The sequence below is a fragment of the Eurosta solidaginis genome, chromosome 3 (genome assembly GCF_040869045.1).
Source record: "Eurosta solidaginis isolate ZX-2024a chromosome 3, ASM4086904v1, whole genome shotgun sequence".
Classification (NCBI taxonomy): domain Eukaryota; kingdom Metazoa; phylum Arthropoda; class Insecta; order Diptera; family Tephritidae; genus Eurosta; species Eurosta solidaginis.
The window spans coordinates 14,460,942-14,477,766 of record NC_090321.1 but is presented as its reverse complement, the minus strand read 5'-3'; the positions used below and the strand labels follow the sequence as shown (position 1 = coordinate 14,477,766).

Sequence of the window (16,825 nt, the reverse complement as noted above, 5' to 3'; positions counted from 1 at the left end):
GTTGTTTAGTATGTAATAACTTTTTTGAAATTTTCTACAAAAATTTTTTTTTAAACTTATGCAAATTTTGGGAGACCTAGAACTTGTACTTTGTTAGACTAAAATAAATTGAGCTACAAAACTGCATACTTAAAAAAAGAGAAAATTTTAGATACAACAAGTAAAGGTGTCTAAGTTCGGGTGTAACCGAACATTATATACTCAGCATGAGCTTCAATTGTACATTTCATTTCAGATAAATTACTTTTCTACATAACACGTGGCACCGCCCGTTTAAAAGAAAACGTCTCCCATTTCCTCGTTACAGTAAAACTTGATAAGTGAAATATCATTGATTCAAAACTATTTTTTACTAAGGTATAGCTTTTTATTTTCGTCTATGACCCTTTTAAAAATCTTTTATATAAAAGTGGGCGTGGTCTTTAACCGATCTCGTCCATTTTTTCTAGAAATATTTCCTGCTACAGGGAAAATCTGTGTAGTTACCCAATTTTATTACGATCCGACAATTTTTCTTCGAGTTATGGCTCCCGAAACATAGAAAATTACTTAGTCATAAAAGGGGCGGTGCCACGCCCATTTTTTTAATTTTAATTTTTTCCTATTGTTATAAATCCACTAGGGAAATGAAATACCATTGATATAAAGCTCCTTTTTGCAAACATATAGTTTATTTTATTCTTCCACGACCCTTTTAGAAATCATTTATATAAAAAGTGGGCGTGGTCTTTAACCGTGTTCGTAAATTTTTCTTCACAGCATTCCTTATAGTAAAGGCAACCTCTCTGCCGAATTTTGTTACGATAGGTTTAACGATTTTCGATTTATGATTAATAATATTTGTAAAATTGATTTTATCACAAGTGGGCGGTGCCACTCCCATTTTAAATTTTTGTTTTTCAAATTTTTATCAAGAGTCTCAATATCAGTCCACACGTCAAATTTCAACATTCTAGGTGTATTATTTACTAAATAATCAGGTTTTTTGTGTTTTCCCAAAATATTATATATATAAAAAGTGGGCGTGGTTATCATCCGATTTCGCTCATTTTCAATATCAATATATTCTGGGTCCGGGCAAGCTCGTGTACCAAGTCTGGTGAAGATATCTCAATATTTACTCAAGTTATCGTGTTAACGGATGATGATTTTGATATATAGAAGTATATATCTATCTCGATTCCTTTATACCTGTACAACCAACCGTTATCCAATCAAAGTTAATATACTCTGTGTGCAAAGCACGCTGAGTATAAAAACCCCAGATTATATAAATACTTCTTTTAGAAGACATCACTTTTACCAATAATTGTATCGATTTAAAATCAAAAGAATTTTTTTAACTTCAGTTTCATGCGCTCTTTATCTATCATAGTCAGATACCCACTGCTTATTATCACTTAGAGATAATATAACTAATCTACTACTCTATCAATTACAAAATGTTATTGATTTTCCAATGCTTGAGTAAGCATTGGTTGTTTTGCGGCATAACGTAAACGAGTGGCGTAAGTTTTATGGGTACAACTCACGCTACACCACTTCGACATACTCTCAGCGAACCAAGAAGGTGGATAAAACTTGTAAGCCGGCAGTCAAACCGCATGAAGCATATTAAAGTATAGTAAAATTGGTTAAAATTCATTGAGTTAGTAGCGATTTTTTTATTGTTGTTCTGGCATTAGTTGTTCTAATGACAAGCGTGAAATAATTGCTAGTATAGCAAACAACAACAAACAAACATTAGTCTGCCAAAAGTGTCGAAATATGTATGTGCATCTAAATTTTCGGTTCTTGCAGAAAAAAAGGACGTGTGGTACTCGGGGACTGCCGCGATAAAGCTATTGTAGATTATCAACTTATGCAATTATAATATTTATGCCACATTTTGTTTTCTTTGATATTAATTCAAGTTTTGTCTTAAACTTTAACTTTAACTTTGACTTTAACTTCCACTTTAACTTTAACTTCTACTTTAACTTTAACTTTATTTTTAGCTTTAACTTAAACTTTTACTTTAACTTTAACATTCACTTTAACTTTAACTTTATTTTTAACTTTAACTTTAACCTTAACTTTAACTTTATTTTTAACTTTAACTTTAACTTTCACTTTAACTTTAACATTCACTTTAACTTTAACTTTATTTTTACCTTTAACTTTAACTTTAACTTTAACCTTTAACTTTAACTTTAACCTTTAACTTTAACTTTAATTTTAACTTTGACTTTAACTTAAACTTTAACTTAAACTTTAACTTTAATTTTAACTTTAATTTTAACTTTAATTTTAACTTTAACTTTAACCTTTAACTTTAACTTTAACTTTAACTTTAACCTTTAACTTTAACTTTAACTTTAACCTTTAACTTTAACTTTAACTTTAACCTTTAACTTTAACTTTAACTTTAAGTTTAACTTTAACTTTCACTTTAACCTTCACTTTAACTTTATTTTTAACTTTAACTTTCACTTTAACTTTAACATTCACTTTAACTTTACTTTAACTTCAACTTCAACTTTAACTTCAACTTCAACTTCAACTTTAACTTTAACATTCATTTTAACTTTAACTTTAACATTCACTTTAACTTTAACTTTATGATAGAGATCCAATTTTATGTATTTGGCCTGTTGCTAACACCGAACCTTTTTCGAACCTTTTTTGACAAATATCCGTTACGGTTTTTTTGATTTAGTCGCCAAGCCCGCGATAAAATCTATGCAATAGCTTAAAAACAAAGAATTATTTCTTGTATAGAAAATTGATTCCTGTTCTTTTGAAAATAAGGAACAAATTTTTAATTGCTTAAGAAAATGCGAATCAACGCCATTTAGAATAAATTAATATACATTTCGCGCTATCGCCCATTGAGTTTACTTCCAGAACGCTAATGCACTATATTTTTGTTTTTTCTCTAGACCTAAGCATTTTTCTGAAACACAGATGAAGACTTGGAAAGCATGCAGCTGATTATTGGCTACAAATTAATTTGTCAGTTCAAAAATAGTTTTATTTACAAAACAATAATGGCTCATTCATCATTGCATTCCAAACAAATGCGCATCAAAATAAACACAAGGCTCAATTTGGTACAGTGTTGGGCAATGCAAAAGCAACATGTTTTGTATCCAAGAATTTTGTTTCACAATATGGTCTAACCTCAGCATAGCCGGAAAGGCTGCTTTAAAAATATGAAGGCGTTTTATAAGGCTGGTATTTTCAGCGGTTTAGGGTGGACCTCGGATATATCCGGGGTAAATCATGCATCCCATAAGTGACGACTAAAATCCCAACCTCATACCCTGGTTATGCGCTAAGATTGGGGCCCACCACATAAGAACCTATGCAAACAAAAAATGTAGGCAACAAATCTGAGATGAGATCACTTTTTTCTGATGAACACGGCAAACGTTTTAAGGACTAGAATATGGGGTCATGTATCTGGATCGTGCAGCATTTTCCAGGAGAAGATACAGTCGCCGGGCTGGTTTATGTCCTTGTAAAATCAAAGGCTGACATCAACGCTTTTCGGGCTACACTTCGGATGATGAAAGGCACAACGACAATCGGACCTTGTGACGCCAGCGATGAGAGACTAGCAAGACATACGATGACTGCCTCCGCCATAGCATCGATATCATGCTTGGCGACTTAGCCAACAGGTTGCGCAAGGAAGGTGTCTAGGACTGAAGGATCTAGGACTGAATATTCAGCTTCCACAAAACATCACCCAACAGATTAAGGTTGATTAACTACGCCGAGGATCGAAATATGGTCATCTGTATTATCAGGTTCCAGCATAAAATTATAACCCTGATCGCAGAAGAAGCAACTAAACCGATTTCGTTATTATTGAAGCCAGACAGAGCACCATCGCCCTTATTATACGCCTGCTGTCAGATCCAAATATGGATTAGGTTCACAATCTTGTGACGCTAAAGACAAACATATTGCGAACAAAATATTAGCAGCTGCTTATACAGACAGTTGATGATTACAGCACTGGGCTCTCACACCTGCTCGCAGAGAGCATTCTTCGACTGGACGATCTAGCCGAACAGTAAAACATTTGTAGTTCACTACGCCACTGGTGAAAACATTGGTTTCAAACGGGCCCGGAAAAACAACTGGAACGATGAGAATGTCGAAGAGTTCGTAAAGAACATTGAGCAACTCATATGCAAAATATGATCGAACGAACGTTTGTTTTCGGAATGGAACTTAAGTATCCATATATTTCGATTTGTTTTTGTATTTCACAACACTGTAGCTATGTGCAGCGGATATTGATTGCTATCGGAACTTAATTGAATATGAACTTTTAACCGCATTTCAAGTGTCTGCTGTCTAGCATTTGATGCAAGGAAATCTATAGATGCACTTACTGTTGCAGCATTACTTACGCCAAAGAAGATGCAAAGCAATAAATAAGCGATGGTGTAATTGTGCAACATCTGGAAGTAAAGCACCATAGGCACACATCAATTTACTTAGCCCAAACTGTGGCTTCGTTGTGAATTTGTCTATCGACTAATCATATTGTGCAGTGCAGTACGGCAGAAGCCGACGATGAGCATACACAGACGGTTTGTAGTTCATTCACTTGCATGCTTAAGAGTGGCAAGAGGAGAGGGGCGCAGTATGTGAGAACAATGCCGGCAAATCAATACTGACGAAAGCCTGCAGGCAGAAAATTTGATTTAACGTATGCTATTATTTTTCTAATTGAAAGGTAAAGTTTTGCAGTGGCTAGGCGAATATTATTAGTACAGCCATTCAATGTGATTAACTTGGCACATACAACAGCGAGCACGAAAATAGCAGTGGCAATTTTTATCAATTTTCGGTAATTAAATTCTTTTTTTATTTTAAATGTTAAGGTAACGGAACTACACCATTTCCAGTTGTAAATGAGAAAGCGTCATATGGAAATGAGAATAGCCAATTGTAAATGCGAAAGCATCAATTCGATACGAGAATAGTCACTTGTAAATGAGAAAACTGTAAATTAAATTTTGAAAGCCTTAATTGGAATTGAGAATAGTCAGTTGTAAATGAGAACAGTGAATTGTAAATGTGAAAGCGTCATTTGAAATGAGAATAGTCAATTGTAAATGAAATGAGAATAGTCAATTACAAATGACGCTTTTGCATTTACAATTGACCATTCTCATTTACAAGTGACCATTCTCAATTACAATTGACGCTTTCGAATTTTCAAATGACGCTTTCTCGTTTACAAGTGACTGTTTCCATTTCCATATGACGCTTTAACATTTACAATTGACTAATCTTTCTCTCTTCTCTCTTCTTGACTTCCAAATGGCGCTTTCGCATTTACAAATCACTGTTCTCATTTACAACTCACTATTCTCAATTAGAAATAACGCTTTCGCATTGACAATTGACTATTCTCATTTACAAGTGATTATTCTCATATCGAAGTGATGTTTTCACATTTACAAGTGACTTCTTAATTCCATATAACGCTTTCGCATTTACATTTGACGCTTTCTAATTTACAACTGACTAATCTGATTTACAATTTACAAATCTTATTTTCAAATTACGCTTTCTCATTTACAACTGGAAATGGTGTATATCTTTTTCCATGAGTTTTGTAACGGAAACTATGCAAACCAATGTCAAAAAACGTTTTGAAATCATTTTGCAAAATTTTCGAACTTTTTATTCGAGTTTTCTGAATTTGTTCGCATACTCAAATTAGAATTGATCTTCCAAAATTTTTGCCCGAAAGTCGTTTTAGATTTTCTTCCATAAAGAAAAAACATTGCCCCCTTCGTTGGGAAGAAAATATAAAACACGCTTCGGAAGAAAAATACGAAAAATCAATACGAATTTCAAGCGATCTATAAATATCACTTTATTGAACTAAAATTAATTGAGCTACAAAACTGCATACTCAAATATTTTCCGAAAACTGTAATAAAAACTTTAATTTTTTTCAATTTTCTTGAATTTTTGAATTATTTCGAAAATGTTATTGAGATTTTTTCTGTTTATATTTGTTGGGCCAATAACATTTCATTTTCGTCGGAATCTTTTAGAGCTTTTCCCTCGATGATTTTAAGCAAAAAACAATATTTTTTCTTTTCCCTGCTATTTTCGTTTTCCCTGCTGTACATACTCCAATAGGTTGAATCTTTTTGCGTCACTTTCTATTGTAGACATTTTTTATCCATTAACACAAAAATAGCAAATAGCAACTCAGAAGTTTTTCAGTTCCAAGCGCGAAGAAGGTAGAGAAGAAAATTAGCTATAAAATCGAATCAAATAAGAAAAGAAATGATAAAACAAAGCAAAGCAAGATTGGCATTGTCCAATGTGAAAAAAAATCAAACAATCAAACAACAAAAACGACAGGTGGTAAGCAAAAAAATGTGTATGCGCTTTCGCTTCAACCCCTTGTAATTAATAATTAATGTAATTAAGCTCAAGTTATGGATTTTTTTCTTGACATTGTTGCTACGATTCGAAAAACATGAAGTATGTATGTATGTGAGTAGCTGTTTGATGTCGCTAAATAGATCGCATGACATCAGACCTACAGCTGACAATTTGTGTAGTAAAAAAGCCACCAAGTACAATTATGATCAATGAATATGTGAGTAAACACCTAATAAAAGTTTTAGACATAAAAAATATAGTATTAATCAAAGTAAAACGCAAAATCAGAAATTTCTTGATGCGTACATGCCGTTTAAATGTGATTTTGCGATAAGAAAGAAATATTATTTATTTGCTCAGACTTAGCTTTTCTCATTAAATGAATTCTATTTTTATAAATTTCGTCTGAATTATATTTTAAAGAGTTTTGTTTATATTAAATTTAGTTGGACTTGTTTGCAATTATTGAAGGTGAAAGGACAAATTATATTCATAAACTCAGATATGCACATTAGAGTGGCTTCAGACTTCTATGGAACGTCTGATACAAGTCAAACGAATTTTTTTATTCAGTCAAACCCATCACCGCTGTGTAGCTAAATAGTTAATCCAACGTGCCTGATAGCTCCGTCACATAAGCTATTTTTCATATAGATGAGTTTAACACAACCTTAAGGTCCGAACACATAAGCATAACCTATTTGACGATCCCCATACAAACACATGCAGTCAACTCATCTGTCAGCGCACGATGGTGTGGGGATCGTCAAATAGGTTATTCTTATGTGCTCGGACCTTTATGCATGATGTGTTGTTTGCACTTATTTTTATGGAGAACGAGAAATCGAGCGGCACTGACATCATCTGATATGAAAAAGTAGCCAACTCTCAAATTTCGTTGCAAGCAAAGCATAAGAAGAAGAAGACATTTGCTTCGGCTAAGGGTGCTGGCACACTTTGCAAGTGAAATTATTTTTCCCAAATGCATGTTTAAAGCAGTGCTACGCGAAATTTTGTATGTGAATGGGCAAGGCGAAATAAACTTCAATTGCCAAGTCTGAAGTTCCTTCATATATATAAACACAACATCTTGGTTGATTGTGCCGATATTACTCGAATGCATAAACTTGTGTTAAACGCATCTATATGAAAATTTTTATTGTGCCGCGGCCTTAAAACGTAGTAATGCTGAAGACTTATACGCCAATTAGACGTCTCAAGTCTCATTGTGCCAATTACCAATATGCACAAGGATTTGCCGGTGTATGCACTGGTTGCGCTATTTGCGCAGAGAACTGCGCTAAAATCAAAACGATTTTGATACGATTCTCATTTGTACAAATTTCGTCGTTTTATATTTGCGCATGGCTTTTGTGTCATGTATGAGCCGTATTAGCAACCTTCGAAATGGTTCGTTCTGCGCAGCTATGGCAGGTGTCTGAAGCATTTTCTACTAGTCTTCTATTCCAAAAATAAAAAAAAAAATTTTTCAATTAAAGAAAATTTAAAAAAAAAAAAATATCCTTCTAGCCTTGAGCTCGAATCGAACAAAGACCGAAAAATAAAAAGGATGCATGATTCGTCATGAAAAAGCTATGGGTATCGCCGAGTTCGCATAAACCTCCACCTGGGACAATTTTTTGACCCAGACATTTTTGATTGGCAATTTTTATAAAATTTCGTCAGTAAAATTCGTTTTTTTTTTTTTTAATTTCGATGCTTTATGATAAAACTTCCATGAATTTTGCAACTGAAACTAACCAAATCAATCTCAAAAACGTTTTCGTAAAAATTTGACGAATATTTCGAACATTATATTTTGAATTTTCTAAATTTTTGGCAGTATGCAGCTTTTTAGCCCAATCAATCTTAGTCTAACAAAGTACAATAATATTTATCTCAACGTTTGCATTGATCATTGATTTTTGAAATTATTTTTCCAAAAAGTGTTTCACAGTTTCTTCCATACGATGCGCACATGGCTGTATTTTTTTATATAAATTAAAACCCGATTTTTTTATAAATTTAGACTAACAGTGTAAATTGGTAAATTTTAAATCAAAAACAAACGTAGATACGATGGTTACGCTCTTTTCCTAAAGTTAGCTCACCGAAATTTGATTGTTCTCGTCATAGAAAACTTTTATAAATGTATGGATGACCACACTGAAAAAAATAAATAAAAATAGCACCGTGCTAATGTGCATACCACCCCATTTAAGTGGAAAAGCAATTAAATTTGCATTACGACGCCGTTATGAACCAAATGAATTATATGAAATAATAAAAGAAGTAAAAAGATAATTTATGAAAATCAAACATAACAAGAACGGAAAAATATTATGGGCAAAAGCGCTAGTTTCATAAAAACAATTTCCTCTAAACAAGTTTCTGAATATACAAAAATACATATATACAGGGTGTCTAAGAAATCGTGCACCTGATGATGTGTCGTTTGATGGTCTATTAGACGAATAAGAAGATTTAGGTAAAATGTTCGCGATTTACATTTTTCAAAAAATATTTCCAAAACAAAGAAGCTCTGAACTATTTTTTCATATATATTTACATTCAAGAAGTGTGAGGCAAATGTAATTCCTTTTATTCTTTGAAAAAGCAATTGAAAAAGTCAATTTTGCAGAACTTTATTCTCGTTTTTAAAAAAATTTTGGTTTTCAATATAAAAACCGTTAAGGTACGGAAAAGACACTTCCGTGTAGATTTTACACACCTATTTTTCTTATTTTTGATAGGTCATCTAGAAAAACGTGAATCACTTTATGGACACCCTGTATATTGTGTATGTATGCATATTTTTAGCTGCGCAGTATTTCTGAAATTTGCTTTCATTGGCATTGAAAATGCAGTCAAGTACGGGGGTTTTCTATAGTTTCAAAACAAAAACATCACAAAAGGAAAATATTAATGAACAGGTGTTGTTTTTAGGTGAAGAATATAATATGGTGCATTTTATATTTATGCAATCACGCGTATTTACTTTATAATATATTTCATTTTCAACTAAAACAATTGTGACTTAAAGAAAGCTCGTGGAGGTCCAAGAATTTAACTTTATGAAAACTCGAAATTTTTCGGAATTGGATAAAAATAAATTTTAACGAAGAAAAATTTGTGATATACAGCAGCAAAAAGAAAAATAGTAGTGGCAAAATTCGTCAATTAAATTCTTTTATTTGTTTTCGATATTTAAATAAAACCGGCTCTGAATTTTCCAACCGAAACTGTGCAAACAAATCTGAAAATCGTTTTCGAAAAATTTCGAACATTCGAAAAAATTTACGAAAATTTCGAACTTTTTAACTTGTTTTTAGTATGCCGTTTTGTAGCCCAATCAATTTTAGTCTAACAAAGTTCAAATTGTTGGTCCCTCGAAATTCGTATTAATTTTTGCCAATTTTTTCACGAGGCGTGTTTCAGATGTTGTTCCATATCTATTCGAAAAAAATTGAAAATTCACGAAAATTTTACGACAATTTCGAACTTTTTATGTAGAAATTTTTGGAGTATGCAATCAATTTTAGTCTAGAAAAGTACAAGGCATTCATTGGTATATAAAAATTCGTATCTATTTTTGACAGTCTTTTTTCATGGGTATTTGGGATTTTCTTCAAAATAAAAAATAAAAAAATTGATACTTTCTATGAAAAAAACTCCCTTCGGAACCAAATTTTTAAAAATCAAGGTGAAATTTAGAGATCTATAACTTGTACTTAATAGGACTAAAAATGATTGGGCTCATAAAACTCCATACAGAAAGTTCAAAACTTTCGTAACATTTTTTCGAAAACGTCTTTGGAGATTGGTTTCCATAGCTCGACTTACAAAGTGTATAGAAGTTTTTTCTTAAAATATCAAAAAATAAAAAAATTTTATTTAGTAATCGAAATTTGATAAAATTGCTACTGCTATTTTTCTGTTCGCTGATGTATAATTAAACTACACTACAAAACTCCATACTGGAACAATATTTGATTTTGTTCAATTAAAAAAAACTAACTCTGATGGAGTTTGGACTAAAAACTCCACGTCGTGCTTATATCCCACAAATGCGTGGCCTTAGTAAAAATTAAATCCACAATCAGAACATTTTTCATGCAATCGCTTTGAAAATCGAAAAAATAAAAACTAAAAAACATTCGAAGTTAAAAATGTAGTTTTTTGAGCTCGAATGATCTTATACAAACGATAACAAAAGCAATAGAAATAGAAATAATTTATAGATGACCACCTTGTAACTGTTAATTCGCTATAATGACAACAACAACTTAGTATAAATAACAAAAAAGTGAGGATAATTTATGTTGAACGAAGTGGATATACTCGCGCTAGTAAAACAGCATTCATTCAAACGAAGTACAGCTCTGCGAAAATAGCAGTGGTAATTTTTTTTTAAATTTTGCAAAGTAAATTGTTTTAATTCTTGATGTTTTACGAAAAAACTTCCATGAATTTTATAACTGAAACTATGCAAACAAAAATCAAAAACATTTTCGAAAAATTCGAACATTTTATTTGGAGTTTTTTTTTTCAAATTTTTGTATTTTTTCGAAAACGGTTTTGAGAATGGTTTGCATAATATCAATTTCAAATTACATAGAATTCTTTATTTGACTATCAAAAATTAAAAATGGAGAATTTACTTAACAAAATTTGATAAAAACTGCCACTGCTATTTTTGTGTACGCTGCTGTACATCTTTATGCACGTACATTTAACAGATACAAAGCAATAAGCGTGTGCTCTAAATGTGGTAGCTGAATTTCAAAAACAAAACAAATAGTTAACAAAGCGGTTAAAACAAAACCAAACGCTGTGTTTGTTGCTTCTAATGCAGCAACAGACTTGTGCCAAAATACGAGCATACGTTTGTACTAGTTTTATTGCTTCAATAGCTCCAACCGCTAATACATACATATGTACATATATATCGCTTATTAGCACATAAACACACACATGGTCATAACATTTTATCTGGATTTGAAGCGAATTGCGCTTCCTTTTTGAAGTGCAATGCAAAAATAAAAGATAATATGAAACAAGTAAGGAAGGCTAAGTTCGGGTGTAACCGAACATAACATACTCAGTTGAGAGCTATGGAGACAAAATAAGGAAAATCAATCTGGGGTAACCCTGGAATGTGGTTGTATAACATGTGTATCAAATGAAAGGTATTAAAGAGTATTTTAAGAGAGAATAGGCCATAGTTCTATGGATGAACGCCATTTAGGGATATCGCCATAAAGGTAGACCAGGGCTGACTCTAGAATTTGTTTGTACGATATGGGTATCAAATGAAAGGTGTTACTGAGCATTTTAAGAGGCAGTGGGCCTTAGGTCTATCGGTGGACGCCTTTTCGAGATGTCCCCATTAAGGTGGACCAGGGGTGATTCTATAATGTGTTTGTACGATATGGGTATCAAATGAAAGCTGTTAATGAGTATTTTGAAAAGGAGTGATCCTTAGTTCCATAGGTGGACGCCGTTTCGAGATATCGCCATAAAGGTGGACCAGGGGTGTCTTTAGAATGTGTTTGTACGATATGGGAATCAAATGAAAGGTGTTACTGAGCATTTTAAGAGGGAGTGGGCATTAGGTCTATAGGTGGACGCCTTTTCGAGATATCGCCATTAGGGTGGGCCAGGGGTGACTCTAGAATGTTTGTACGGTATGGGTATCAAACGAAAGGTGTTACTGAGCATTTTAAGAGGGAGTGGGCATTAGGTCTATAGGTGGGCGCCTTTTCGAGATATCGCCATTAGGGTGGGCCAGGGGTGACTCTAGAATGTGTTTGTACGATATGTGCATCAAACGAAAGGTGTTACTGAGCATTTTAAGAGGGAGTGGGCATTAGGTCTATAGGTGGACGCCCTTTCGAGATATCGCCATTAGGGTGGGCCAGGGGTGACTCTAGAATGTTTGTACGATATGGGTATCAAACGAAAGGTGTTACTGAGCATTTTAAGAGGGAGTGGGCATTAGGTCTATAGGTGGACGCCTTTTCGAGATATCGCCATTAGGGTGGGCCAGGGGTGACTCTAGAATGTGTTTGTACGATATGGGTATCAAATGAAAGGTGGTAAAGAGTATTTTAAAAGGGAGTAATCCTTAGTTCTATAGGTGGACGCCTTTTCGAGATATCGCCATAAAGGTGGACCAAGGGTGACTCTAGAATGTTTGTACGATATGGGTATCAAACGAAAGGTGTTACTGAGCATTTTAAGAGGGAGTGGGCATTAGGTCTATAGGTGGACGCCTTTTCGAGATATCGCCATTAGGGTGGGCCAGGGTGACTCTAGAATGTGTTTGTACGATATGGGTATCAAATGAAAGGTGGTAATGAGTATTTTAAAAGGGAGTAATCCTTAGTTCTATAGGTGGACGCCTTTTCGAGATATCGCCATAAAGCTGGACCAAGGGTGACTCTAGAATGTTTGTACGGTATGGGTATCAAACGAAAGGTGTTACTGAGCATTTTAAGAGGGAGTGGGCATTAGGTCTATAGGTGGACGCCTTTTCGAGATATCGCCATTAGGGTGGGCCAGGGTGACTCTAGAATGTGTTTGTAAGATATGGGTATCAAATGAAAGGTGGTAATGAGTATTTTAAAAGGGAGTAATCCTTAGTTCTATAGGTGGACGCCTTTTCGAGATATCGCCATTAGGGTGGGCCAGGTGTGACTCTAGAATGTTTGTACGATATGGGTATCAAACGAAAGGTGTTACTGAGCATTTTAAGAGGGAGTGGGCATTAGGTCTATAGGTGGACGCCTTTTCGAGATATCGCCATTAGGGTGGGACAGGGGTGACTCTAGAATGTTTGTATGATATGGGTATCAAACGAAAGGTGTTACTGAGCATTTTAAGAGGGAGTGTACATTAGGTCTATAGGTGGACGCCTTTTCGAGATATCGCCATTAGGGTGGGCCAGGGGTGACTCTAGAATGTTTGTACGATATGGGTATCAAACGAAAGGTGTTACTGAGCATTTTAAGAGGGAGTGGACATTAGGTCTATAGGTGGACGCCTTTTCGAGATATCGCCATTAGGGTGGGCCAGGGTGACTCTAGAATGTGTTTGTACGATATGGGTATCAAATGAAAGGTGGTAATGAGTATTTTAAAAGGGAGTAATCCTTAGTTCTATAGGTGGACGCCTTTTCGAAATATCGCCATTAGGGTGGGCCAGGTGTGACTCTAGAATGTTTGTACGATATGGGTATCAAACGAAAGCTGTTACTGAGCATTTTAAGAGGGAGTGGGCATTAGGTCTATAGGTGGACGCCTTTTCGAGATATTGCCATTAGGGTGGGCCAGGGGTGACTCTAGAATGTTTGTACGATATGGGTATCAAACGAAAGGTGTTACTGAGCATTTTAAGAGGGAGTGGACACTAGGTCTATAGGTGGACGCCTTTTCGAGATATCGCCATTAGGGTGGGCCAGGGGTTACTCTAGAATGTTTGTACGATATGGGTATCAAACGAAAGGTGTTACTGAGCATTTTAAGAGAGAGGGGGCATTAGTTCTATAGGTGGACGCCTTTTCGAGATATCGCCATTAGGGTGGGACAGGGGTGACTCTGGTATGTTTTTGTACGATATGGATATCAAATTAAAGGTATTAATGAGGGTTTTAAAAGCGAGTGGCCCTTAGATGTATATGTGAAGGCGTTCTCGTGATATCCACCAAAATGTGGACCAGGTGATCCAGAAAATCATCTGTCGGGTACTGCTAATTTATTTATATATGCAATACCACTAACAGTATTCCTGCCAAGATTCCAAGGGCTGTTGATTTCGCCTTGTAGAACTTTTTCATTTTCTTCTACTTAATATGGTAGGTGTCACACCCATTTTACAAAGATTTTTCCAAAGTTATATTTTGCGTCAACAAACCAATCCAGTTACCATGTTTCATCCCTTTTTTCGTATTTGGTATAGAATTATGGCATTTTTTTCATTTTTCGTAATTTTCGATATCGATAAAGTGGGCGTGGTTATGGTCAGATTTCGCCCATTTTTTATACCAAGAAAAAGTGAGCTCAGGTAAGTACGTGGGCTAAGTTTAGTAAAGATATATCGGATTTTGCTCAAGTTATTGTGTTAATGGCCGAGCGGAAGGACAGACGGTGGACTGTGTATAAAAACTGGGCGTGGCTTCCACCGATTTCGCCCATTTTCACAGAGAACAGTTACCGTCATAGAATCTATGCTCCTACCAAATTTGAGAAGGATTGGTAAATTTTTGTTCGACTTATGGCAATAAAAGTATTCTAGACAAACTAAATGAAAATGGGCGGAGCCACGCCCATTTTGAAATTTTCTTTTATTTTTGTATTTTGTTGCATCATATCATTACTGGAGTTGAATTTTGACTTAATTTACTTATATACAGTAAAGATATTAAATTTTTTGTTAAAATTTGAATTTAAAAAAATTTTTTTTTAAAAAGTGGGCGTGTTCTTAATCCAATTTTGCTAATTTTTATTTAGCACATATATAGTAATAGTAGTAACGTTCCTGCCAAATTTCATCATGATATCTTCAACGACTGCCAAATTACAGCTTGCAAAACTTTTAAATTACCTTCTTGTAAAAGTGGGCGGGGCCACGCCCATTGTCCAAAATCTTACTAATTTTCTATTCTGCGTCATAACATCAACCCATCTACCAAGTTTCGTCGCTTTATCTGTCTTTTGTAATGAGTTATCGCACTTTTTCGGTTTTTCGAAATTTTCGATATCGAAAAAGTGGGCGTGGTTATAGTCCGATATCGTTCATTTTAAATAGCGATCTGAGATGAGTGCTCAGGAACCTACATACCAAATTTCATCAAGATACCTCAAAATTTACTCAAGTTATCGTGTTAACGGACGGACGGACGGACGGACGGACGGACGGACGGACATGGCTCAATCAAATTTTTTTTCGATCCTGATTATTTTGATATATGGAAGTCTATATCTATCTCGATTCCTTTATATATGTACAACCAACCGTTATCCAATCAAACTTAATATACTCTGTGAGCTCTGCTCAACTGAGTATAAAAATAAAACTGGAGTCGGTAGACGTAACAACAGATGCGGTGAATTGCACTTTGAATGGCAAATAATTGAAGCAAAATGAAAACAAACAACTAGTAGTAGCAACAAGTAAGGAAAGTTAAGTTCGGGTGTAACCGAACATTACATACTCAGCTGATACCTTTGGAGACAAAATAAGGGAAAATCACCATATAGAAAAATGAACCTAGGGTAACCCTGGAATGTGTTTGTATAACATGGGTATCAAATGGAAGGTATTAAAAACTATTTTAAAAGGCAGTGTGCCATAGATCTATAGGTGGACGCCATTTAGGGATATCGCCATAAAGGTGGACCAGGGATGACTCTAGAATGTGTTTGTACGATATGGGTAACAAATGAAAGGTTGTAATGAGCATTTTAAAAGGGAGTGATCCTTAGTTCTATAGGTGGACGCCTTTTCTTGATATCGCCATAAAGGTGGACCAGGGGTAACTCTAGAATGCGTTTGTACGATATGGGTACCAAATGAAAGGTGTTAGTGATTATTTAAAAGGGAGTGGGCCTTAGTTCCATAGGTGGACGCCTTTTCGAGATATCGCCATAAAGGTGGACCAGGGATGACTCTAGAATGTGTTTGTACGATATGGGTATCAAATGAAAGGTGTTAATGAGTATTTTAAAAGGCAGTGGGCCTTAGTTCTATAGGTGGACGCCTTTTCGAGATATCGCAATAAAGGTGGACCAGGGGTGACTCTAGAATGTGTTTGCACGATATGGGAATCAAATGAAAGGTGTTAATGAGTATTTTAAAAGGAAGTGGGCCTTAGTTCTATAGGTGGACGCCTTTTCGAGATATCGCCATAAAGGTGGACCAGAGGTGACTACAATTTCTTTGTACAATAAGGATATCAAATGAAAGGTATTAAGGAGTATTTTAAAAGGGAGTGGGCCTTAGTTCACTAGGTGGATGCCTTTTCGAGATATCGCCAAAAAGGTGGACCAGGGGTGACTGTAAAATGCGTTTGTACGAAGTGGGTATCAAACTAAAGGTATTAATGAAGGTTTTGAAAGGGAGTGGCCCTTAGTTGTATATGTGAAGGCGTCAATAAAGCAGTCCAATCAACATGTTTCATTCCTTTTTTCGTATTTGGTATAGAATTATGACATTTTTTTCATTTTTCGAAATTTTCGATATCGAAAAAGTGGGCGTGGTCATAGTCGGATTTCGCCCATTTTTAACACCAAGCTAAATTTAGTTCAGATAAGTACGTGAACTAAGTTTAGTAAAGATATATCGATTTTTGCTCAAATTATCGTTTTAACGGCCGAGCGGAAGGACAGACGGTCGACTGTGTATAAAAACTGGG

General features: G+C 34.7%; 1 protein-coding gene across 17 annotated transcripts in view; it reads right to left on the bottom strand.

The window, feature by feature from the left end:
- The window catches only part of LOC137243327 (EH domain-binding protein 1-like), a 143,475-nt gene that overhangs the window by 113,185 nt on the left and 13,465 nt on the right, over nucleotides 1–16,825 (bottom strand). The gene's annotated exons all lie outside the window — the stretch shown is intronic.